This window comes from Staurois parvus, unplaced genomic scaffold, assembly GCF_062004578.1.
Source record: "Staurois parvus isolate SC_StPar_1 unplaced genomic scaffold, SC_StPar_1.0 ptg000347l, whole genome shotgun sequence".
Taxonomy (NCBI): Eukaryota; Metazoa; Chordata; class Amphibia; order Anura; family Ranidae; genus Staurois; species Staurois parvus.
Genome location: NW_028318143.1, coordinates 12014458 through 12039559, shown reverse-complemented (window position 1 = coordinate 12039559; position 25102 = coordinate 12014458). Strand labels below are relative to the sequence as shown.

The following is a 25102-nucleotide window of genomic DNA, read 5'->3' as shown; positions in this document are numbered from 1 at the left end:
TGGGCTTTAAAGAGCAAAGTGACCACGTCTGTGCAAATGGACCCCCAGGCCCATTGCTGTTCACCTTGCCATTGATATATTGTCGCTCCAGCTGAGACAAAGAAGAAAGTGGAGGGGGAGTGCTAGCAAGGTGTGTATCAGCAGTTCTGGGTGGCCCTATGCAAAGATATTGCCAATTTGCCCTGAATAGTAAAGGTGACCGTGTCTCTTTAACTAAATTCTGACCTTTCCCTACTTTCCTAAAACTACTTTATTACTACTTTATGGGTTATATTCCTTTCCCTGTGTATCCAAAATAAAAAAAAGTATTAGAAGGCTGAGCAAACACACAGGGTTGAACATGCACTGAGGACAGAATGTTCATTGTGCGCACTCAGGACTCAGTGTTGCCCCCTACTGTGCCACTAGGCTACTGTGCCACCTGAGGTGGCGGTCTCAATTGGCCTCATAGATGGCATGGCGCTGGTTAAAACTCTGTTGTTGTGGGTTTTTGTCCTGTCTGTGTGTCAGCGGGGCCAAAGTAATGTACCAACATATGGGAGAACCATGAGGCAGGGTGGCTTGGCACTGTTTTATGAATTAGAGATTGCCAAGTTTTAAAGGTCAAGCAATGTGGCAAATAGTTAAATATAATCTGGGCACCACAGCAGCGGTGAGATACAATGTTTCCTTGTCTGTGAAATACAGGCAAAGAGGTAGACCTTACTTCCAAGTGATACAAGTAACACGATTTCACTGTGCCAGTAGAGTGCTTCTTTGGAGGGCTGGTGGTAAGGTTAACTTAGCTAGAATCGGCCAGGCTGCTATGGAAAAAGAAAAACTGGGAACAGTGTAGTGTAGACTCCCAGAAAAGGAAGCCTACACTTTGCTACTCATCCAGAACCTCTCTACACCAGTGCTATCTCTGCCAAGTGGAGCTCTTTCCCTACCTATTGCCTCATTGCTGGTGTGCCCAATGACGTCAGCCCCTTATATTTCCAGAGTCCTACGTCAAAGTGGTCGCCCAACTGGATTACCGCCATTCTCAAGATGGTCATCTAGACCCTAAAATAGAAGACATTTCCTCTTTGTTGGATTCCTACCAACATGTTGGAGTACATACCACAGCCTATATCTATCTACATCTCCCAACTGGGGAGAGTTTCCTGTTGATCATGGTGACCACTGTCACCATGGGAAATTCTAAATTTTGATTTGTCACCACAACAGAAGTTAGAGGGAAAATCTTATAACAGAGGTACACATTCTGCTGAAATGTAAGGGGATTTATGTACTTTTGTTTCACCTCTTGCTGTGTCTGGGAACAGGGAGTGAAGGAAAATCTCTTTAAAGTGGCACAAATGGCAAAAAACTGATGATTGTTTTAGTTATTCCTTATTTTATAAAAAATGGTTAAAAAAATAGTTTGGCTTTAGACACACATTATTGCACTAGAAGATGTGGAAAGAATGACTTTTTAAAATCAGACTTAAATTGCTTCAAATTCTAAGATCAGCTTTGGCTACTTGTTTAATAGTAAACCCTGAAATGTTTTTTGTTGTAATAGTACATCATTTTTGTGTTTAGATGTGTGATTGTTGTTCATTAAAACTAAAATCACCACAGTCAGGAAGACCGGCATATAGAGTAGAGTAGTATATGACAGTTCACAGGGCAAATGTCACAGAATATCATAGCTGTGGCTCATTATTCTGGATGAAAAAGGTGTGATAACAATCTCTAACTACTGTTAATAACTGAACCCAGTGCGCTAAACATTTCCTTAAAGGAAAACGCCACTTTTGTAAAGGAAAAAAAAAAAAAAAAAAAAAAAAAAAATATATATATATATATATATATATATATATACATACAATTGTTAAACAAGCGATTTATATTTTAATGTTACTAAAATAACTGTTCCATTTCAATCTGCAGCCACTGTAAATTTCAGTGCAGTATGGCAACCTGTAAGTGTTATGTACACCGTTGGTGAACAAAATGCCCCTTGGAAATGTCTTTTGCTTCTTCTGTGATTAGCTCCCTGATTTTCTCAGAAACTTAATTTTTGGAGAAAATATAGCCAAGACTAGAGTAGTACAGCCGAACTAGCTGATGTGTTAGGCACAGTAAGAGACCACATTATTATGCAAAATGAGCACAATTCATATAAAATGGACACAAAAAATATACATAAAACATATATATATATATATATATATATATATATATATACAGATACATACATAACCCCCAGACACATCAAGGGGGAGTAGAAAAGTCAGTACATAGTTAATCACTTGACATACGTCACCTATAGTAAGCTAGTTGATTGCAGGAATAAAGTAGAGATTTATAAAAATGATCAACGCGTTTTGCCTACACATCCGGCTTCTTCAGGACCATAAATTATGGGCACAAGTTGTGCCCACACATGGCAAAATCAATAAAGATTCAATACGTGAAGGATGGGGGCAATTTGAAAAAAGGATCACACAAGGCATTGACAAGCTAATGTGGCTGACACTGGTAATGATGTATATACAGAAAATATCCCCTTGATCAGTGATCCAGATGAAGAAATGATGTAATGTGTAAACACCAAATCTTTATACAGGGTTCCTAACATCCGTTAATAAGCCCAGCAAACATGGTAGCTCTCGGCGCGCCAGGCGTAGCTGGCCGCGTGTGATTCATCGCGGTCAGTCACCAACTATATTTCTTCAATTTTGGAGAAATACTTCATAAGGCCTGTCTACTAAATGGATGCAGACACTGCAGTTTTCCTCATTAGATCACTGAGATTTGCTCAGGAGGTTATAATGAACACAGACCCTCCTATTTACTGATCATTCAAATACCTATTTGTTCAGAACAGAAAAAAGGAGGAATCTGCAACAAAATTTGTGAAAAGACTTACAATATGCATAGATCACCCAGAGGAGATTGTTTTTGCCCAACAATAGTGGAGTGGCATTTAAAAGACCACCTTTATCTTTACTGTCCTCCAGTTCTTCTGGAAAAAGGCTCCCGCTGAATGACAGCTCCACTTCTAAATTAACTAAGCAGTGGGGCCACCCAGTGACATCACTAAGTGACCCTACCCCTTCATGACGTCACTGAATGGGGCATGAATGAGTCAATGATGTCATAAGGGGGCGGGGTCACCCAATGGGTTTAACTTAAAATCCATACCAGACCTGAAGGGCCTGGTGTGGATGAAAGGGGGCCCATCAGGCTGTTTTTTCCGGAAACAATGCAGTATTTACTACTGTAAATAAATATTTCAGCTGCCACCAGCATTAAATTACAGCATGTTTTCACTACTAAAATACCACATGACTTCATAAAATAACTTGTGGTATTTTAATAGAGTTTTTTAGTGAATTTCAAAAAAAAATTTGAAAAACGCTGTGCGGTATCTTACTGCATACTTGGATGTGGTAAGATACTGCTTTGTGATTGGAGCCCATTGTGATTGAATGTTATTAAAATTACCTTTCCTTTTCAATCCCTTAGAGCGCTGTAATTTTCTGTAACATGCAATATAGCTACTTGAAGGTGTTTTGTACACAGATGTTGTATGGAACGACCCCTAAAAATTTAATTTCCTGCTTGAGTGATTGGCTCACTGATTTTCCCAGAAGTCTGCACTAAGATACAAGTCACATTTTTGACTCTAGTTGAAAATAATGATATAAGTGGTTGGTGGCTGGCTGAACCCCGTAACCTTGCATGAAATGTCAAGGCTTGCTGATGCTCATTTCATTTTTATTCTTGCAAAAAAAATAAAAAATTGTAAAGAGTCTAAATAAGTTCATAATTTAAGCTAAATATATATGTTTATAAGCTAACATTTTATATTGTGTTCATTTATTAGTATAAAATCTTTATTTTACAAATAAATATGGGGTGATCAAAACTGAGTCTTCACAACTTTAAAATTTATTTAGCTAAATACATTTGATTTATAAAAAAAGGCAAAATTCAGGTGGCTTTGGTGCCTTTAACTGCTTCCCCACCGCCCTATAGCAGAACTACTGCTACAGGGTGGCAGGGCTGCGCAAAATCATGTATATATATACGTGATTTTGTGTTTCCGGGTAGAGGGCGCGCTCTGCCATTGGCGGCTACAACTGTTGATCACCGGGTCCTGGCTGGAGATTCCCCGCCGGCACGCAGTGATCGCTGAGGAACAGTGAAAAGGGAGAGGTCTGTGTATACACAGATCTCTCCCCTGCCAGCACAAACAGGCTGCTTTGTTTTACTCTGCACAGCACATAATGTAAAACACAACACAGCACACAACCCTTTGATCACCCCAGATCTTAACCCCTTCTTGCCCAGTGTCATTAGTACAGTGTCAGTGCTTCATATTAGCACTGGTCACTGTATTTGTGTCACTGGGGATGTCAGTGGAAGTCAGTTCCCCCCCAGTGTCAGAATGCCCACTACAATCCCGCTATAAGTCATTGATCACCGCCATTACTAGTATAAAATATATCTTTTTTTTAAATTCCAGTATATATACTGCCATTTGTAGATGCTATAACTTTCACATAAACCAATTTACATGTATTGGGACTTTTTTTTAGCAAAGACATGTAGCAGAATACATTTTGGCCTAAATTTATGATGAAATCTGATTTTTACATTTTTTTTCACTGGATGTTTTATAGCAAAAAGTCAAAAATATTTTTTTTTTTTTCAAAAAACCACAAAGAATAAAAAACCGCAGAGGTGATAAAATACCACTGAAAGAAAGTGGAAATAAAAGGACATAAATTTCTTATGGGTGCAGAGTTGCATGACCGCGCAGTTGTCAGTTAAAGTAATGCAGCGCCATATCGCAAAATAATGGCCTGGTCAGGTAGGGGGGTAAATCCTCTGGAAGACAAGTGGTTAAAGATTCCATGGGCTTTAAATGGCTCCTGAGGGTTACAGAAGCACTGTTCAATTATACTTGACCTGTTTTTACACCAAAATCAGTCTCTTATTATTATATCACAGGAAATAAAAAAAGAACAATAAGTTAAATAATAAAAAAGTGACAGTGCACAAATTGCAATAACATACAAAGTGGAAACATTAAAAATGCAAAGGACACTGAATTAAATTAATGACATGTAACTTCTCCAAATATCCTCCTGCCCTTCTTGCAAAAAAAAAAACTACAGGTGCCAAATAAGGAAAAACTTTTTTTTTAAGTAAGTTTCAAGTAAATAGCTCCATGAGTGAATCTGAGGGTTTCCACTTTGGAGAAATGTTCTATTTTGATGCAAAATCAATTTCACCGAAATCACTCCACTCATTTCCAACAAACATATGTTAAATGGTGTTTTTATGATGGATTTTGTAAAGTGCGCTACCTTTATGCTTTCTTGCAGACTGTGTTAATCCTCTAAAGTATTTGTAAACTGTAACAATGAACTTTGCTCCCTTTTGGTCTGTCAACTATATAATTGAAAGTTTTTGTTATATTGTTATATTTGTTTGATAAGTGCAAAAATATACTTGTTGATCCTGCCAGAAATTAAGTGAGCATATAATTTCTTGTGTTATCTGTAGTGTTGTCTTAAACAGTGTAATCAGAAAGTGTGTTTGGACTACAGAACACCTGCAACTTCTGGTCCTAGGGTTGCAATTCTACTCCTTATGGTACAAAAAAAAAGGGGTTGTCATCCTTAGACATGAAATGTGTTACTGGCAAGATTTTAAGAGGGAAAAAAAGGGCAACGAGTCCGGAAAAATAAAATGAATGCCGCCAAAATGACTGGTAAGCTGCAGTATATAAAATATTTGTTCTTGAGTTTATATACACATTACAAAGTTCTTATCTTTACTAGGAAAAAGGTAGAATGTGTCCCTCCTCCGAATCGTTCAGATTTATTTCTGCAATCTAGCACTGACATTTTTTCCCTACTCATCTTTTCTGACTGTTTTTCACTAGTTTTGCATTTGGCGAGGGTCAGTGTCACTGCTGGTAGCATGAGGCGATACCTGGACCCTACAGAGGTTGCACAGGCAGTCCAACTCCTCCAGGATGGCACATCAATACGTGCCATTGCCAGAAGGTTTTCTGTGTCTCCCAGCACAGTCTCATGAGCATGGAGGACATTCCAAGAGACAGGCAGTTACTCTAGGAGAGCTGGACAGGGCCGTAGAAGGTCCTTAATCCATCAGCAGGACCAGTATCTGCTCCTTTGTACAAGGAGGAACAGAATGAGCATTACCAGAGTCCTACAAAATGACCCCCAGCAGGTCATTTTGGTGTGAATGTCTCTGATGAAAAAATCAGAAACAGATTTCATGAGGGTGGCCTGAGGACCCAACATCCTCTAGTGGTCCCTGTTCTCACGGTCCGGCACCATAGTGTTCGATTGGCATTTGCCATTGAACACCAGAATTGGCAGGTCAGCCACTGGCACCCTGAGAGCAATGCCTAGCCTCATATGGCGAGAGTATGCAGGCAGTTCCTGGGGGATGAAGGAACTGATAGCATTGAATGGCCCCCACACTCATCTGACCTAAAATCAATAGAACACCTCTGGGATATTATGTTTAGGTCCATCCAACACCGCCAGGTTGCACCTCAGACTGTCCAGGAGCTCAGTGATACCCTGGTCCAGATCTGTGAGGCAATACCCCAGGACACTATCCATCGTCTCATTAAGAGCATTCCCCAACGTTGTCAGGCATGCATACAAGCACATGGGGGCGATACAAACTACTGAGTACCATTTGAGTTGAATTCAGTCCTCTGTAGGTTGATAAGTTTCATTTCCATCAAACGATGGGGCATCCTTACGTTTCTAACACATTACCCAGTCCATATCAGTATAGATATCCAGCATGAGATTTTTCCCCATTGAGATCTGATGTGTTTTCAAAGTGTTCCTTTAATTTTTTTGAGCAGTATATATATATATATATATATATATATATATATATATATATATACAGTTTCAAGAAAAAGTATGTGAACCCCTTGGGATTACGTGGAGTTTTGCATGAATTGGGCATAAAATGTGCTCTGAACGTCACCTAAGTCACAACAATAGAAGAACACAGTCTGCTGAACATAATACTACACAAACATTAGATGTTTCCATGGTTTAATTGCACATAACATGTAAACATTCACAGTATATATATATATACAGTGAGGAACAGAAGTATTTGAACACCCTGCGATTTTGCAAGTTCTCCCACTTAGAAATCATGGAGGGGTCTGAAATTCACATTGTAGGTGCATTCCCACTCTGAGAGACAGAATTTTAAGAAAAATTCAGGAAATCACATTTTATGGTTTTTAAAGAATTTATTTGTCTTGCACTGCTGAACATAAGTATTTGAACACCTGAGAAACAGCAAGAATTCTGGTTCTCAAAGACCTGTTACTGTGCCTTTAAAAAGTCCACCTCTACTCCACTCATTAATCTAACTTAGTAGCACCCGTCTGAGCTCTTTAAAGACACCTGTCCACCCCACAGTCAGTCAGATGTCAACTACTACCATGGGCAAGACCAAAGATTTGTCAAAAGACACCAGAGACAAAATTGTGGACCTCCACAAGGCTGGAAAGGGCTACGGGGCAATTGCCAAGCAGCTTGGTGAAAATAGATCAACTGTTGGAGCAATTGTTAGAAAATGGAAGAGGCTAAAGGCAACTGTCAGTCTCCCTCAGACTGGGGCTCCATGCAAGATCTCACCTTGTGGGGTATCACTGATGATAAGAAAGGTGAGGAATCAGCCCAGAACTACAAGGGAGGAGCTGGTCAATGACATGAAGAGAGCTGGGACCACAGTTTCAAAGGTCACTGTCGGTAGAACACTACGCCGTCATGGTTTCAAATCATGCATTGCACGGAAGGTTCCCCTGCTCAGGTCATCACATGTCCAGGCCCGTCTGAAGTTTGCCAATGACCATCTGGATGATCCAGAGGAGGCATGGGAGAAAGTCATGTGGTCAGATGATGTCACGTCTATGGTAGTGAGCTCTATCAACCACAGCTTGGGGTTCCCCAGGGTGCGGAGTCTAAGCTCCAGCCCGCTTGTTCACCAGGGCCCCTGATGGTGGGGATGGACTTGGAGCAGGCTGGAACCAGGTCGCAGCCCCCAGGTACACCCAGCGGAGGTAGAAGAGACCGCTAGCAGGAGCAGGGTACAATGGGAGTAGAGACAGGAGATCCAGTTGGCAAGCCGAGGTCAGGACAGGCGGAAAACTAGCAATGTCAGGAACGAAGCCAGGGTCGGTACACAGGTAGACAATATAGGAGGAATGTCAGGGACAAAGCCGGGGTCGGTACACAGATATACTAAACGGATTCTCAGTAGAACACAGGGGAACTCCAACAACAACCGTTGCTCAGGCAATGTGGCCCAGTCTGAGCACATCTTAAATAGACAGGCAGACAAGGAGGTGGGACAGGAAGTGATGGAAGGGAAGGACATAAAACCCAGGGAATAGCAGACGACGCCCATATGTGAGCACAGAACAACACACACGTGAAGGAATCAAGGGTAGCATGGAGGTAAGAGTAAACACACAAGAGGCTGCAAGCTAACTTGTGACAGATGAGACCAAAGTAGAACTTTTTGGTATAAACCACTCATCATGTTTGGAGGAAAAAGAAAGATAAGTTGCATCCCAAGAACACCATCCCTACTGTGAAGCATGGGGGTGGTAACATCATGCTTTGGGGGTGCTTTTCTGTGAAGGGGACAGGACGACTGCACTGTATTAAGGAGAGGATGAATGGGGCCATTTATTGTGCGATTTTGAGCACAACCTCCTCAGAGAATTGAAGAGGAGTCGTGGCTGGGTCTTCCAACATGACAATGACCCAAAGCACACAGCCAGGATAACCAAGGAGTGGCTCCGTAAGAAGCATATCAAGGTTCTGGAGGGGCCTAGCCAGTCTCCAGACCGAAATCCAATAGAACATCTTTGGAGGGATCTGAAACTCCGTGCTGCTCAGCGACAGCCCCGAAACCTGACAGATCCAGAGGAGATCTGTGTGGAGGAGTGGGCCAAAATCCCTGTTGCAGTGTGTGAAAACCTGGTCAAGAACTACAGGAAACGTTTGACCTCTGTAATTGTAAACAAAGGCTTCTGTACCAAATATTAACACTGATTTTCTCAGGTGTTCAAATACTTATGTTCAGCAGTGCAAGACCAATAAATTCTTTAAAAATCATACAATGTGATTTCCTGAATTTTTTTTTTAATTCTGTCTCTCAGAGTGGGAATGTACCTACAATGTGAATTTCAGACCCGTCCATGATTTCTAAGTGGGAGAACTTGCAAAATTGCAGGGTGTTCAAATACTTCTGTTCCTTTTATATTTATATATATATATATATATATATATATATATACTGTATATTATTTGAATATTATAAAATTAGAATTTTAAAATGTTGCCATAATAAATAAAAGTAAATCTATTAAATATAGAACAATTTAGACTAAAACATTCTAGATAGTGCATTCAGTTATTCTTCCAGACACTGATAACCAAGTTGAAATGGAAGTGTGTGCTTTAATGGGCCACTAAACATAAATTACCAGATTCAATTTAATAGAAAAAGAGTTAAGCAAATACGTAATTAAAAGATTCAGAAACTTATCAGAATTGAATGTGTTTAAATGGAAGGTAGTTTAGAGGGGAGATATATATTACCCAGTGCACTGCTGACCTTCTTTCCAATTATCCGACAGTAGAATTCTGCCAATTATTATTTTTATTTAATTGTACCTGTATGGGGAAGACATTGAAACCACTGCTTAGTGTAACGTGTGGGCACAATTTCCATTCATTCCTACTGAGATGTTGTCTATTATGTGGCCTAATGGTGGATAGCCTCTCAACAGGAATAAAGATTTTGACACGCTTACATCCACCCTTTACCATGCCCACCAATTACTGCTGCTCCCTGACATACTTTGAATGGTACATATTTTTAAAGAGGTTGTAAAGGCTCAAGGTTTTTTACCTTCATGCATTCTATGCATGAAGGTAAAAAAACCTTCTCTGTGCAGCATTTCCCCCGAGCCCCCCTTATACTCACCTAAGCCCCCTCTCGACCTCAGCACTGGAGTCTCGACTATCCCAGGACTTCCTCTCCTTATAGGCTAAGACAGCAGCGGGAGCCATTGACTCCCACTGCATCCATTCACAGCCAGTGAGCCAATGAGCAGAGAGAGGGGGCGGGGCTGAGCCGAGGCTCTGTGTGTGAATGGACACACGGAGCAGCAGCTGGGGAGTGCACATGCTCGCGTGCCCCCATAGCAAGTTGCTTGCTGTGTGGGCACCCGACAGGAGGGAGAGGCCAGGATCGCCAGTGGGGGACCCGAGAAGAGTAGGATCTGGGCTGCTCTATGCAAAACCACTGCACACAGCAGGTAAGTATAGACATGTTTGTTATTTTTACAGAAATAATTAAGCCTTTAGAATCATTTTAAGAGCCGGTTTACATCTATGCAGACTGGATGTAGTTTGAACCACATACAATCCGTATGACATGTGAAATAACATTGCTTCCTATGGTGCCTGTTCACATATTTCCAGTGCACTGGCAGTGAGGATTCAATGTGGATTGGAAAAGAGTCCTGTCTAATTTCTGAGCAGTGCGGTCTGGTTCAGGTGCAGATTACTGGCTCATTGAAGTCTATGGGAACCACTTCTGAATTGCACATGTCAATAGTTTGTAGACACAATTTCAGGCTGTTTTTCTCTCCTGATCCTGATTTAAACCTGACCTGACCCTGATCTAAACCTGACCTGATTCTGATCTAAACCTGACCCGAACCGTTGAACAACTACTTTGTCAATTAGCTGTAAAAATGGAGCTTCAATTCACACCGCACTGCAAAATAATTTTCAAGTCTCAGAGAACCCCTGCTATGATTAATCAGAGGTCATTTGGAAAAATGGCCCTTATAGAGGTGGTCAGTGGGAACATTGGACTCCTCACAGAAAGGTAAAAAGATCAATGGTGTGATATCACTGACTCTGCCAACAACTATCATGGCACCTTTAGATGGGAGGTCAATTAGCTACAGCTTAAGGAACCCTTATTAACCTCTATAGAAACCCTAGGGTTCTGTGGTACCCTTTTTTTGGGAATGACTGTACAAAGGACTAATGGTTCTTCAGTTGAGTCCGTTTAGTTCTATCAAAGCATTGTCAGTTTGGCTAACTGCATTGCCAAACAGTCAGAGAGCTACACACAGATTTTAGTGCTGCAAGAAATATAAGGAACTCTCAAGTTTGCTTCATTGTGTATTAACAGCATTGTATTGTTTATCAATAATGTTTATGCCAAAGGTCTTGCTCTGAATATTATTTTGCCTCCCTGCAGCCCTTTCTTGATTGACATGTACCAAATCCCTCACCTCCCAGGTCTCCACATCCCTTCATCAAATGTTAATTTTGTCTTTTCACTTCGTATGTTACTCTAATTCCACAGTCCTTTGGGACAGTGAACTTTATAATAACCATCTGTTTACTTCCAATTGATTACAATTCCCCAGTCTAGCTGATGCTACATCAAGAAAACCTCCATCCTGCTTATCAGGGCAGTAACCTCCATACACCCAACAAAGCTCAGCAGTCAAACTGCACACTGGTTGATCACTGAAACCAACAAATGGCTGAGAAATCCCTTACACTGGTTATATCCATTTTCTCTCATTTGTACAATGTTTGATAAAAAAAAATACATTGCTGTGTCTAGAAGATTTCCATTTTACATGCTTTTATTAATCCCTGATTCATCCTGCATGCTGGTGGGCAGGGAGCTAACGTACCATAGCGTCTCTTCCATCTTAACTTCTTTCCTATAATTTAGCTGCAGTAGCACCTCTGTAATCATGTTTTCCCCCATACAGTAGTAGTGTTTCTTGTTGAAAACGGGCTTGGTAGAAACTTTTTCTTGCTCATTGACTGTAGCCAATGGCCTGCGGCCACTGATAAGTATATTTTGACAGTGGGGGAGTCCCGATGTCAGAACACAATGGCACAGCAGGGAGGATTCCTCCATTTACCTCAACTGCATGGATGGGTGAATCAGTTTTTTTGTTTTTTTTTTGCTGGAGACACCCCCCACCAAGCCAATACACATAAACACATACATCCCATAATAGTTTGCTCCCAAGCCAGACGCACAATAGAACAATGGGATGCAACCACAGAACATCAAACAATCAACAACCCCCCACCCCAATATTAGGACAGATCACCTTATACCCCTAACAGGCAAAGGGTGATTACACATAAGAGGGATATGGGGATCTGAGACAGGGGTCTCCCCACCTCTCCAAAGTGAACTGGGTTCCATGGGCCCCCCACACAAAGTGTGACTCCCGTCACATTCTATATGTCAGGAAATAAAGAAAAATCTCCCCAGTGCAACACAAAGTGGAAAAAAAAATAGTATTTTTAAAGCTGAAGAATAATCTGCTTATATTTTGCCTGCCAGGGTTTCCACCGTTTACAGCAAATCATTAGTTAATGAGAGGTCATTCAACCATTACATTATTTTCACCTCTACATTTTCCAGCTGCTGAAAAAAAAGCAGAATACTACAGAGGCAGAGATGGACATTGCACAAATTAGTGGCTGTGGCCCCTGTTACATTCTTTGAGACATGCCTAAATATAGTATAATAGTCTCAGAGTAGCTGGGAAAAATTCTCATCCTAACAAGCAGAAGTAATCATGTCGTGCATGATATGAAAAGTATTGTAGTTATAAACAAATTACCTGCTTTGGTGGCAGATACAATCCAAATATTTCCTTGACAACTCTGAGAACAACAAGCATTGCTCAAATTCTGTCCCTGAGTTCTTGGCAGTTGATGTCTGTACTGTGAACATGAAGTGTTACCCTGGCAATGACCTTTATCTAATGATATTGTGATAATGATCTCTGACACACCTTATTCCTGACACAAGTGTTTTCTCACATCTAATAATCCAAAGGTTTTATGTATCTGTAAAATGCATCATCAAACTTCACAGAAGAGCGACTTGTATTTCTATAACTTGCTGCCTACAAGCCAAGATTCTCTTAGCTCTGGAGTATTTTTTATTGGGAGATGATGAGTACGTCTGTATTCTTTTTGTAGTATTAAAGGGAACTAATGTCCTCCTAACCCTCTTGCATTAAACTGTATCGTTGCTGTGTTGTCTTCCTTTATATTGCAAAGCGCTGAGCAAACTAATGGCACCTTTATAAATCCGGTATAATAATAATGTCCACAAATACTCACCTCTGCTCCACTGATGTGACATCTGAGAGCTTCCACACCAGCACCAACATCTTCTTCCTGGCTTTATCTTGATAGGTCTGGTCTGGAGGAAACCTTGTATGTGTGCTCTTGTGCCCCTGGCTTTGTCATGTACCTGGTGGAGATCGGGCTGGAGAGGGGCTTCTCTTGCACCTTTTGTCCAACACCCCTGGTAGTGATGACAGGAAGTGTGAAGACACAGAGTGGCACGAATGCCGGTGTAATAGGCAGTGCCAGCTCATGTTTGCAGGAAGCAGATGACCATAGATTACAAGGCAGGAGCCAGGAACTGGAACACGGTGACAATATATTGGCACACAGGAGCATAGCCAGGACACAAGCAAAAAGGTCACCAGCAGCCATGCAGTGAGGTGCAGAAACATCAGGCAGAGGACAGAGTCCGGATACATGCCGAAGTCATAGCAGACAGGCAGGTGGAAATCCAAAGTCAGGTCAGGAGAACACTGAGTTGTACACAGGTAGGCAGGTATAACAGATCAAGGCTCCAGATCACACAGCAATCCATTCATGTCACAGTCTAAATAGACCGTTAAGCGCCAGTGCTAGTTCTGGCCATGCTTATGCGTGTGCACATGCGCATGTTTTGAGCACACACTAATTCATTTGCACGTGTGTGCTAATTCCTGTTTTGCATTGAGCCTATATTCAGAATTATGAGCATGCACATGAACATGTATATGTGGCAGTCTTCTGGTTCCAACACGTACTGAGCTTCTTTTACAGGCTTCTTCAGTAATCCCTTTCTTTTATTTCTGGGGGTCTTGGTGAGCTCCACTCCCCTGGTTTTGGACCTGACTGAATTTTTTGGGTCACGTTTTAATGCAGAATCATCTTTTCTCTACTGATAAAGCTAAATTTGAAATGCATAGAGCTGTGACCATGTTCCACCAATGCAACTGCTTATTGCTTTGTAATGTGAACCTTCATACTATAGGTTTGATATCTGGAGATGAATACAGTGCATACACTTTTGCTGATATTCATAGACTATTTCTGAGACCCTGGCCACGGGAGATATCTACACAAATAATACCTATTTGGACTGTAACAATGCAGAAACTCTTTTATCCTTGTTTTTAACAATATGTTGATGGGAATAAACAGATGGTTTATACCTATATTTTTTGTCATTACATGATAGATAGTACCTTAAAGTCCAGCTTCTTCTCTTTTTTTCTTGGTTGTAAACTGCACTAATAGGGATGTGGTGTGCAAATTATCCACCACCATACTTGTAGGAGTTCATTCATCCTTGCCAAGAATGTTCATTGAGCCTATGGCCCGAACGACTAAAATTGAATAGATTCCTCTATTCACACTAACCTGTATGGATGAAGGAATCTACTCTGCTGGCTATTGTATTGAAACAAACATAGTGCTAAATAGGAATTTTAAAGTACTGCTTCGATTATTGCATAATACAAGCAAGTCTGAAATTCATAACTTTTAACCATTACTTTGTAAAATCACAAATTTGCATACAAAACATTCCATTGCTGATCATTCCATTCACATAGATCAACATTTTCCTAGTTTTATGGATCAATAGAGGCATTCTTAATGCTGTGTAGTCACAATTTCACATGGCCATTGTTACAGATATTCGTTTTTTTTCAGATGTTTCCAAGACTCAGAGTTTTCTTCCCCTTTCTCAGGAGAAGATTATCTATGGATCTTTTTGTGGGCATTCAACCAGTCTTAAAATGTGGGGAGGTGAAGGATGGGGTATCATGCCCAAGAACTCACAGAGGATATGCCACATGGGCAACTGGTCTTTACCCATAGACTCAACTAAATGGCCTTGGAGCATGAGGTGAATAATATCTGAAGCCTACATGATTAAACAAGGAGTGATGTGTTAAAGCCTATCTAAACCCAAAAATAAAAATGTAATATATTGCAGCTTGCCAGTCTTAGATGAGGTGGCTGCATTTGTTTTCTCTTTTCCATTGTTTTCTCTTTTTTGTTTCGTCTGTGATCATACATATAACACACTTGTGTACCTTTGTGGCTACACTAATTTCTCCATCCATCTATGGAAGGAAACATGGTTGTCAACAGAGGACTTTAAACATGCCTGCTTTTGTTCATCTCCAGTGCATGGTGGATTGATAGGATTAATAGTTTATGCAAGAAAAATAAGAAGGTATGTGCTAGCTTATGAGCTACCAAGAAGTGACAAGGACATTTCTGTCAGGATCAACAGGTATTTTGCTGTAAATGTTCTTAGAAAAGTGAAAACGAAGGCAGCCACCACATTTGAGGACTGATATGCTGCATTATATCATTTTTTTTTAGTTTACATATGCTTTAAAGCCCCATGCAGGCAGGAAACGATTGCCCTTGCAATGGGCCCCTCCCCTAACTGCAAGGGTTGAATGCTTGTTAAATCTACGGATAGAAGAATAAGGCATAAAACCCTATTCCTCACTCTAGCAGGCCTCCTCCTTCTGTGTGACCAGCCCACCCAAAACTTCTTCTCCAAGACTTTCCAGGTGCTTCAACTATGTGAAGATGGCCCCACTGCAACAATATTTTTTTATCTTGGCGTTCAGCTCTAACAATTACACACCCAATGACATAGCTTGACACAACGTAGATGTATGATATGAGCCAGTGCTGCCGATCAGGGGCGGACTGACCATTTGGAAACTCAGGCACTGCCCGAGGGCCCGGGGTCAGTAGGGGGCCCCATGAGATGCCCCTGGTACTTTTTTCATAGGCTTTTTTGAGTTTGGGCAAGGACACAGGGGCCCCATGATCTCCTATTGCCCGGGGGCCCATGAGTTGTCAGTCCGCCCCTGCTGCCGATCTTCAATTTTTGAAGATCTCATTGCTTTCTGTTCTATATCCATAGAGGAAATCAATAGAGCTGTTGTCCTTAGCAATTTTGTCCACCAATTTTCTAGTGCATTTTTCCATCTGCATACAACACCTTTGTATCTGTATAAATAGACAGATGTATGCTAATAGAACAAACTTGTAGCACCATCTTTGAATTACCATCTAACTGTATTATTATAATTAGTTTTCTATCATTTACACAATCCCCACTTGTATGTGTACCCAGCTGCTTCTAAGTAGAAGTGCCAGGTATTGCTCGTTGTCCTTCAGTGACACTGTGCTCCATTGTACTATGTGTATAGAGAGTGTCACATGTTCAGTAATATAAAAAAACACTCTAGATCATCCATTGTTCACATTTCCATGGCTAGGAACACGTCTCAGGAATGTGTATAGTGATTATAGTGCATCCTGCTTGTTACCTCACTTAGTGCACAGAATGTATGGATATCTATATCTAGCTGGTTTTCTGTGCACAAAGGAGAAGTTATGTGTAGGCAGGTTATTATTTCCTTGTTTTAAAGTGATTTTTTATTTTTTTTTTCCCCCACATGACCCTCTGACTTTAAAGCAAGGTGTCTTCCACAGCTGCTATAGTAGCCAGTAAATCCTTGCATGCCCCAGTACCTTCTGGATTACATTTACATACTCTAATATATTTTAAATCCATAGGAAAAGCCATAGAGTACACCAACTGCTGATAACTGTAGCATCTGATGAATCTGGTGATAGGTTCACTTTACAGTCAAACTCCAGGCAGATATGAAACAGCACAATTCAATCTACTTATGTATTTATTAAATACATATTTAAATTGATTTGCTCTTGCAGCTAGTATATGTATCTGAATCTTGATATCCGGCTCTTATAATCCCATGCACAACAGCACTGACAGATGGAGGGTACACATACTAAACCTGTCTACTGCTGTACATTTTCCATCAGTCTAAAGCTGGCCATACACAACTTGAATTTTAGTGGGAATCGGCTTAAATGTGAGCCATAGGTGGCAACATGAGCACCTCTCCAGCTCAACAGACTTTGCATGAAAAAATCAAAGGAGCCAGGTGGAAAATTGTCATCCAAAAAGAGACTTCATCCAATCAGATGCAGGCACTGTTTGGGTTTTCAAACAACCAGCATCTTGCTGTTGAGACTCCCCTATCCACGATATTTAGTAGGAACGGAGGAATCTATTTAATTGTTCATGCTCAGCCCATGGGCTCAGTGTACATTCTTGCACATTTCAGTGACCAGATGAATGAACTCTTGTGGGCTGGAGTTACATCATCCTGGGCCAGCCAATCAAGATGTCTGAAGACCATCTTGATATCAGCCTCCTATAACCCCATGCACAACAGCACTGACAGAGAGCATGCAAACTTAACCAGTCTCCTATAACCCCATGCACAACAGCACTGACAGACAGAGAGCATGCAAACTTAACCAGTCTACTGCTCTGCATTTGTCTGTTAGTCTTAAAGCTGGCCATACACAACTTGAAATTTGAGCCATTGGTGGTCCTGTTGGCACCACCCAGTTCGACAAAAGTCGATTGGAAAATCAAAGGTGCTGGATAGAAAATTGCCAACAGAACAGTTTCTACAACTGTTCAGGTATTCAGATAGTTGCGAGTGCTGCAGATTTCTCACTACATTAGCCAGCGTAGCACATTCCTCCATTGATACAGTTTGTTGTGGATGGCGCAATCAATTTCTCTGTTTTAGACCAAGGGGTTGAACTAAATGCTAGTTTTTTTTAAAATTCTTTTTGCTGAAGTTTTCATAGAAAAGGTAGGTAGAAAACAGAGCCTTGGGGCATAAACCAGCTCGAAATACACAATGACAAAACAGTAGAACCTCAAAAGACACTAAACCAGTGTCTGCTCAGCACAGTGTACAGGAGTAAATAGAGCAGTAACAAAAATCAAGTAAATTGCCTCCAAGGTACTCATGAGGTGAGAACGTAACAGGAAGAAAAATGGCATTCCCGGGACCCACTCCAGCAATAGATATTATAGGAACAAATGAACATTCCCAGCCTAGAAAAGTGGCCCAGCTAACAAAAAATACATAGGAAAAGATATTTATGAATCATTAATAGAGGGAGGATCGAGCCAGACCTACTGAGGTTGCCCAATCACAGGGCATAACTCGTATAGGAAGGTGGAACCAAGCCTGTGACGTCACCCCATGGCCATTTTGGAAGTCTGTGTGGTGAGCCGCAATCATTACAGGCACTGAAAGCTCTAACGTTTGTATATTCTGTAAGTTTTTATAACCTAGTTTGGGTGCTAATTAAGTGATAATAGAGAGCACTGTGGTTTCTGCTTTCTTTTTTTATGTTATTTACATTCTTTGATGTCAGAGCAAATTGGAAGAGAAAGATTATTGTATATCGGAAACAAAAGAAGGAAAAGAGTAAATATGGAGAAAGCGTAACAAGAAAGTCATGAGCCATGTATGAGGTCCAACAAGGAGGTGAGCAGGTTTTTCACCTATGCAGTGGAGGTACACATGGCACACAAAGAGTGAAGAATCTTGAATCACTTGTTTGCACAGTGGTGTTTTGGTTATATCACAGTTATTGAAGGACTGGTTTCAAATGTTTTTGGACTGATTTCATCACTTTAATGTGCGTAATATATTTTGTTTTTCACTGGTTGTAGCGGTACACTATTTATGTGTGAATATCATTGAGCCAGACTAAATGCTAGTTTATGTACCTTTGTCAATGGGCAATGGGCTTGTGTTGATAGACACAAGCAGTATACTGCCAGATATATTCTGCTTGTGTTTGAGATCAATTTGAGATATTTCTGAGATCTTTTACATCTGGAAGTACCACCTAGCCTTTATTTAGTCAACACAGTGTGTAAAAATAAGACTTGTTGTCGTTATTATTAATGGAAAACTAATTATGAGGCCCAGCATTTTCCCCAAAAAATTGTGGCAACATTATTCACAGTTCACTTACAGAAGCATTCAACCTTCAAAATCATCCTGCTTTGAGCTTATTTTGCGTTCCTATTGACTTGTATAGGGAGGGCAGCTAGGCAATGAGTCTGACGGCAAACCCCAGTAAGTTGGTTGATGGCTAGGTACTACTGCATTTCTATGAATAAACACTTGTGTTCCAGATCACACTTGCTTTGTACCATTCTATACGGTTGTATTGTTTCTTTTGTTATTGTACCTCGTAAAATGTTGTCCCTGAACCCAATCGTGTTCCATGAAGGAAGCATGGCTATTTCACTTTAACTAACCCTACTATGCCATCACTCACAATCCTTATTAGCTCGGAAATATGAGATAGAGAGATTTGGGCTTTACACATTCTGATAGCCAGACCTCAATTTCCCCTTTTCTCCCACACTAAACGCACAGCTGCACAATCACAACAAACCGAGGAAAAAAAATCATTTTTGAATTACACATTTATCCTTCAGTTTTCCATCAGAAAAGGGGCAAATGAATACATGAATTAGCACCATTAGACACCCTCTTTTTAAATAATATTTTTAATTAGTCTTAGCAATAGACAATCCATTTATTGTGGTGATGCATTCATTGCTTTTTGCAGCATCGGAACAGGGATGTAATCCTAAATATGCAATTTATCCAACTTTTGCCTACAGTATAATTAAATCCTAATGGAAGAGAGGTGCAATTACGTATAAATACTATGCTAATGTGTATGAAATATGTGCAGCTACTGTATTTTTATTCAGAGTGTACAAGGCCCCAGCATTTGGTGCTATGCTCGTAATTTGCTGGAATAGGTCAATGGATTAGAATGCTGTCGTTTTTTTCTGTAATAAGCAAACAGATTTTAGACCATAAAGAAGCAGACATTGTTTGTCTACGTCATTATGGGGAAAAGAAAAGGGCATCTGTTCTGTGCGAAGTCTGAAACATGCTACAGATTTAATGACCTCAAGCAAAATACATTTCTCCAAGAGCAGGCTACAGTAACCTTTGATGTGCCTGGATCACTGGGAATTTAGTAAAGGTCTTCATTGCTGTTTTATTTTTGTTTCATAGGACAGTTCAGTGATGACAACAACATGTTCACACTGTGGTTCAATTCTGATCAGAATCTGAACGGCATGGGGTTTGCACTCTCTCTGTGTGTTATTGTGGCTTTTTCTAAAAGATCCCATTTCCTCCCATATTTCAAATACATTGCACTAGGTCAGGTATGGATTAATCATTAACCTCTTCCTGCTGGTGTAAAGCATATATGCGTCAGCACTGCTGGAGGGCCTTAACGTCAGCTGTACATATATATGTATCAACCGACTCCACTGTTCTGTGACCAAGCTATCACCATCAGCTCCAGGTCACCATTTCCAATTGAGAGCCAATGTGAGGGGCTCCTGATCACGTGAGCTTACAGCCAATCACAGTGATCACATGATCAAAAACTCCATCTTTTCCTCCTATCATTTAGAACCCATGAAAGAGCCAGCGGGAGCTAGCACAAGGGATTAAGCAAAATTAGCTGGTGCTTTTGGCACCAAGGGAAGCTAGACGCCACTAGTTTTTCCTCTAGTTATCTTGCCCATAAAAGATATGCGCATGCTGAAACAAAGTGCAATTATCCTTTTTGCCTATTTGGATTAAGCTAACTGATTCCACCCTCTCCCTTCACAGATGTATACTTACTGAGATCCAGCTGCTGCTGCAACCATTGTTGCATCTTGTTCCACAGGTACATTACAGTCGCCAAGACTTCTATGGGGCTTGTCCTCTTTTGTGTTTCTGGATGGAAAAAAAAAATATTCTTTTTAATTATCTTTTGTCAAAGAAATTATTTTCTTCATCATTTCTAAATAAAAGGTTTCAGGCAGTTGCTTGATTTTGATCTATACCCAATAAATAAAATGGAAAATGATGTATTTAATTGTGGGGCCTGATTCGGGGCTGACCTGGAAGAAAACTGAATAAGGTTCATAAATTTCCAAACTTTTATTTCACTTTCACCACCTATTGAGTTTGTCAGTCTTCTCAGTTCAGCAATGGAGGAGCCGAAGGGGTCACCATTGTTGGGCTGTGCTTAAGGCATAAATTGCCCTTAATCTGACCTTACACTGGGTTACAGTAGATCCAACCCCTAACTGAACATTTAGTTCAATAAACGATTTCCTTATTTTCTTCTTTTTGAAAAATACTGGTTTCACCTTTTTTTCCATCTGTTTTTTGCACCTCAGTGCTGCTGATCTCTTCCAATCTCTTTCAGTTTTTATTTTAATAAAAGATGCATATTAAAACATTTTGAACATTATTCCTGAAATGAGACTACAGTGTTAAAAGATTAAATGAGATTTTACTGATCGAGTCTACATTTGTTTTTTAATTGGCTTCTACCTAAGTTGGCTGTCATGAGTGATGCAATAGTGTGAAAGTAATAAGGACACTGAGTTATATACTCTGCACTATTATGAATGGTAAAGGCTATGAATATTGGTGGTATATACAGAAATATGTATATACATTTTATGTTTTAGAATATGTACCCTCTTTTCAGGTGTCGTCTCTTTGATCACCTAACAAGAGAGGTCCTTTCCATCATCTTCTTCCTACGCTGGTAGGGATTTGTGAATGATGCAGAGAATGACTCTAACATGATGAAGTCAATGATGTCCTGTGCATCACTGTACTGTGAGTGTAGGGCACCATGATGATGTATCCCAGGGGGTAAGTGCATGACTCTCTGGGTTCTTAGGAAGTTGGTTGAATGACACTATGGGGTTGATTTTATAAAACTGGAGAGTGCAAAATCTGGTGTAGCTGTGCATGGTAGCCAATCGGCTTCTAACTTCAGTTTGTTAGATTAACTTCCCTGGCGGTATTCCCGTGTGTAGCTCAGGGTTAATTATCAGTGCCAAAAGTGGTGACCCCAAGCTACACTCGGGATTACCCTGCAGCGTTGATCAGGGATTCCCAGTTTCACTTACCTTGTCCTGCGCTCCCGCGACGTGTCTTCCACAGCGTCCCCGGCCATCTCCTCTGGCCGATGCCAGCATCCGTCTTCCGGGTTCCGGTCCCTGCGAGCGTCGGGACGTACAGGGGCCGGAACAGGCGGGAAATTTTCAAATTTTAAAAAGTGACATTCACAAAATACACTAAATTCACATAGTAAAACATTACTGTATCAAACCATTTCACATACATTTTGTCCCGAGTGCTTTGTCCTGTGCCCTGCCTGCATTTTTACTGTTCTTTCTGCCTGGAAACTGAGAAAAGTCCATGGCGTCCAAAAAGCATCCCTTTATGTCAAAAGCGGTTTTAGACCAGCTAGAATACAGTGATAGTAAATCAGAACCACTTGCAGAATTGAGCGATATTGATTTGTGGGGAAATTCATCATCAGACACTGAAAATTATTTTGCGACTTTGCTCAGTGATGTGCAAACTTGGCGCTATATTTCAAATTTCAGTGTTTTTGGTTTGATTATATTATTGAATTAAATTTATTATTATATTATTATTTTTTATGATTATTTATTATATTATAATTTTATGATTTCGTGTTTAAAATGTTATCATACAAGGGATGTTTACTAGATTCTTGTTTGGACAGATTTTAGTGAGTTATTCCTAAAAATTACAGGCCTACAATAAAAAAACAACATATTTCCATGCAAAAAAATGTACCGCTTTGAGCACAGAAATATTGACATAATCATACCGTTAGGGAGGTTAAGCTGATTGGTTTCTGTGCATAGCTGCACCAGATTTTGCACTCTCCAGTTTTAGTAAATCAACCCCTGAGTGTCATTTAACCCAGGAGACAAGCGGCAGCAGCAGGATGGAGCTGAGCTTTTTTGGGGATCTCATCAGATGGCAGTGGAGTATTGCAAAGCTTCATATTTTATTTTATTTTATGCTGATTTTTTGAACTGGAGTTAGGCTTTGACTAGCAGCTATCTCCTACTTCCACATACATATAAGTGCATTTAGTTACAGTTTGAATCTTCTTAGGGTCTCCTTTGCATAAATGAACCAGTATTTTGGTTTATTGGCCGTTGAATTGACCCTATTTTTAGCCTTTTCCTTTGTGCTGTTGGTTCTCCATCTCTAAGCAGCATAAGGCACAGGAGTTAACAGCAGCATTCTGATAGTGTATTATATTTCCCATTAGGCTTTGCTGCACAAATGTTTACCATAAATCAGGATGAAATATGCATTGGAGAAACAAGTGCATATAGAGCTGGAAAATACCATTAATTGTTTTTACTGCTAACCACTAGGTCTGACCTCTCTGACTCGATATTTAATCTACAAAAATAAGCAATTGCACTCATTTATTTCATACATCCCTTCCATGCGCTCATAAGATATATCAGCGGTCTTTTAATTATCCTGCAAATGATTCTATTAAGCATTCTCCTTGCATATTAAGTGGAGGAGACATTGTTTGCCGCATTCTCTCACCGCCTGCGAGTGGAATGTGGGTAGACATAGAGAAATCAAATTATTTCCCTAAATGAAAACAACCTGTGCAGAAGAAGCCATTTGGAATAATGACAGGCAGACTGACAAGAATGACCCGTTCCCTCGTATCCCGCCATTATTCTGCAACTTGAAATGTGACAGAGATATGTCATGTAAAAACAAGCTGAGAGACCATTACAGTAAATAGAAGAAATCGGCAGATATTTTTATATGGAACAGAAAGTGTGCTTTTATAATGGTTATCACAGCTAGCGTAATGCTGTTACAGCCCGTACTTCACTCCGCGCAGCAGACATTATAACGAAGTCTGTCGGAATGGAGTGACTAGCTGTCTGGCTTGGAAAACAGCTTATTAAATCCTTACCAGTGGCCCGGTAATAAATTATACCTTTGTTACTGGAAATGATGATGCTTAGCCAAGAATGGCTCCAGTGAAAGAGGAGCAAGGATAAAATACTTACCTAAATGCTAACTGTTCCAGATTTCCAGGGCGTCCCCAGGTTTTAAAAGAGATTTACAGTTCTGTTTAGTTGGCCTTGTTATCCACATGCCCCTGCCATACTGCACATGCAGGAAGCTGGCACTATTCTTTCCTGTTAAGCTTGACGTTTCTAGTGTCTCCATCCTCAAAAATGAAAGTCTATCTCTTAGCAAAGCTTTTCTTTTTGGCTTTGGATAGAGTAAGGAAGATTTAAACCCCTGCCACTTTTTTTAACTATTGGTCTTGGTGTTAGTGAGCACCCAGGACTGAGGGTGACTCTTCTAAGTAGGGACAAAGACAGCCATAAAGAACTTGACATGAAGTCTAGTGTGACCTCTCTAGCATTAAGAATAATAGCCACTAGCCCAAACTTTTCTTGTTATTTTTGGATACAGTTGGGTAGGTGCAAAACTCAAGATATAATTTTTTCATTTTTTAAATATTATTGGTCCTAGTGAGCACCCAGGAATGAGGGGGATTATCTTAAGTAGGAACACAGGCAGTAATAAAAATTTGACAGGAAATGTAGTGTCACCTCTCTAGCACAGAGAATGAAAGTCTACCACTGTCCCCATTTTTTTTTTTTTTAGCTTTGGATAGAGTAGGGAAGGTTTAAAACCACTGACAATTCATTTTCATTTTTTTATTTTATATATATATATATATATATATATATTGGTCTTGGGGTCAGTGAACACCCAAAGTGACTTTTCAGAGTACGAAAACAGAGAGCCATAAAAATTGACAGGAAACCTAGTGTCACCACTCTAGCATGGAGAATGAAAGTCTATCTCCAGCCTAGACTTTTCTTCCTAGCTTTGGAGGTTTTAAACCTCAAGCCCTTGGCTCCTTTCGCATGAATGGTCCAATCCAGTCCTCCTGTCTGTTTTTCAGGCAGACCTGATCAGACCCTTTATTCTCCTCTACTATGTCTATTTATATCCGCCTACTTCCAATCCAGCAAAAACAAAATGAAGTTGATCTGGTCCCCTCCATCTGGGCAGATCAGATCAGTGGGCAGC

The 25102-nt window shown here is 40.3% G+C and overlaps 1 protein-coding gene and 1 long non-coding RNA gene across 5 annotated transcripts in view; one reads left to right on the top strand and one right to left on the bottom strand.

Moving 5' to 3' along the window:
- LOC149456841 (cytosolic carboxypeptidase 6-like) overlaps window positions 1–25102 on the top strand; it is a 2243892-nt gene that overhangs the window by 616740 nt on the left and 1602050 nt on the right. The gene's annotated exons all lie outside the window — the stretch shown is intronic.
- Window positions 1–25102, bottom strand: part of LOC149456843 (uncharacterized) — a 92480-nt gene that overhangs the window by 49230 nt on the left and 18148 nt on the right. For both annotated transcript variants that reach the window (XR_016313799.1, XR_016313798.1), the window contains exon 2: window positions 20807–20902. This is a non-coding gene — a long non-coding RNA (uncharacterized LOC149456843). The remainder of the gene's footprint in view (window positions 1–20806; window positions 20903–25102) is intronic.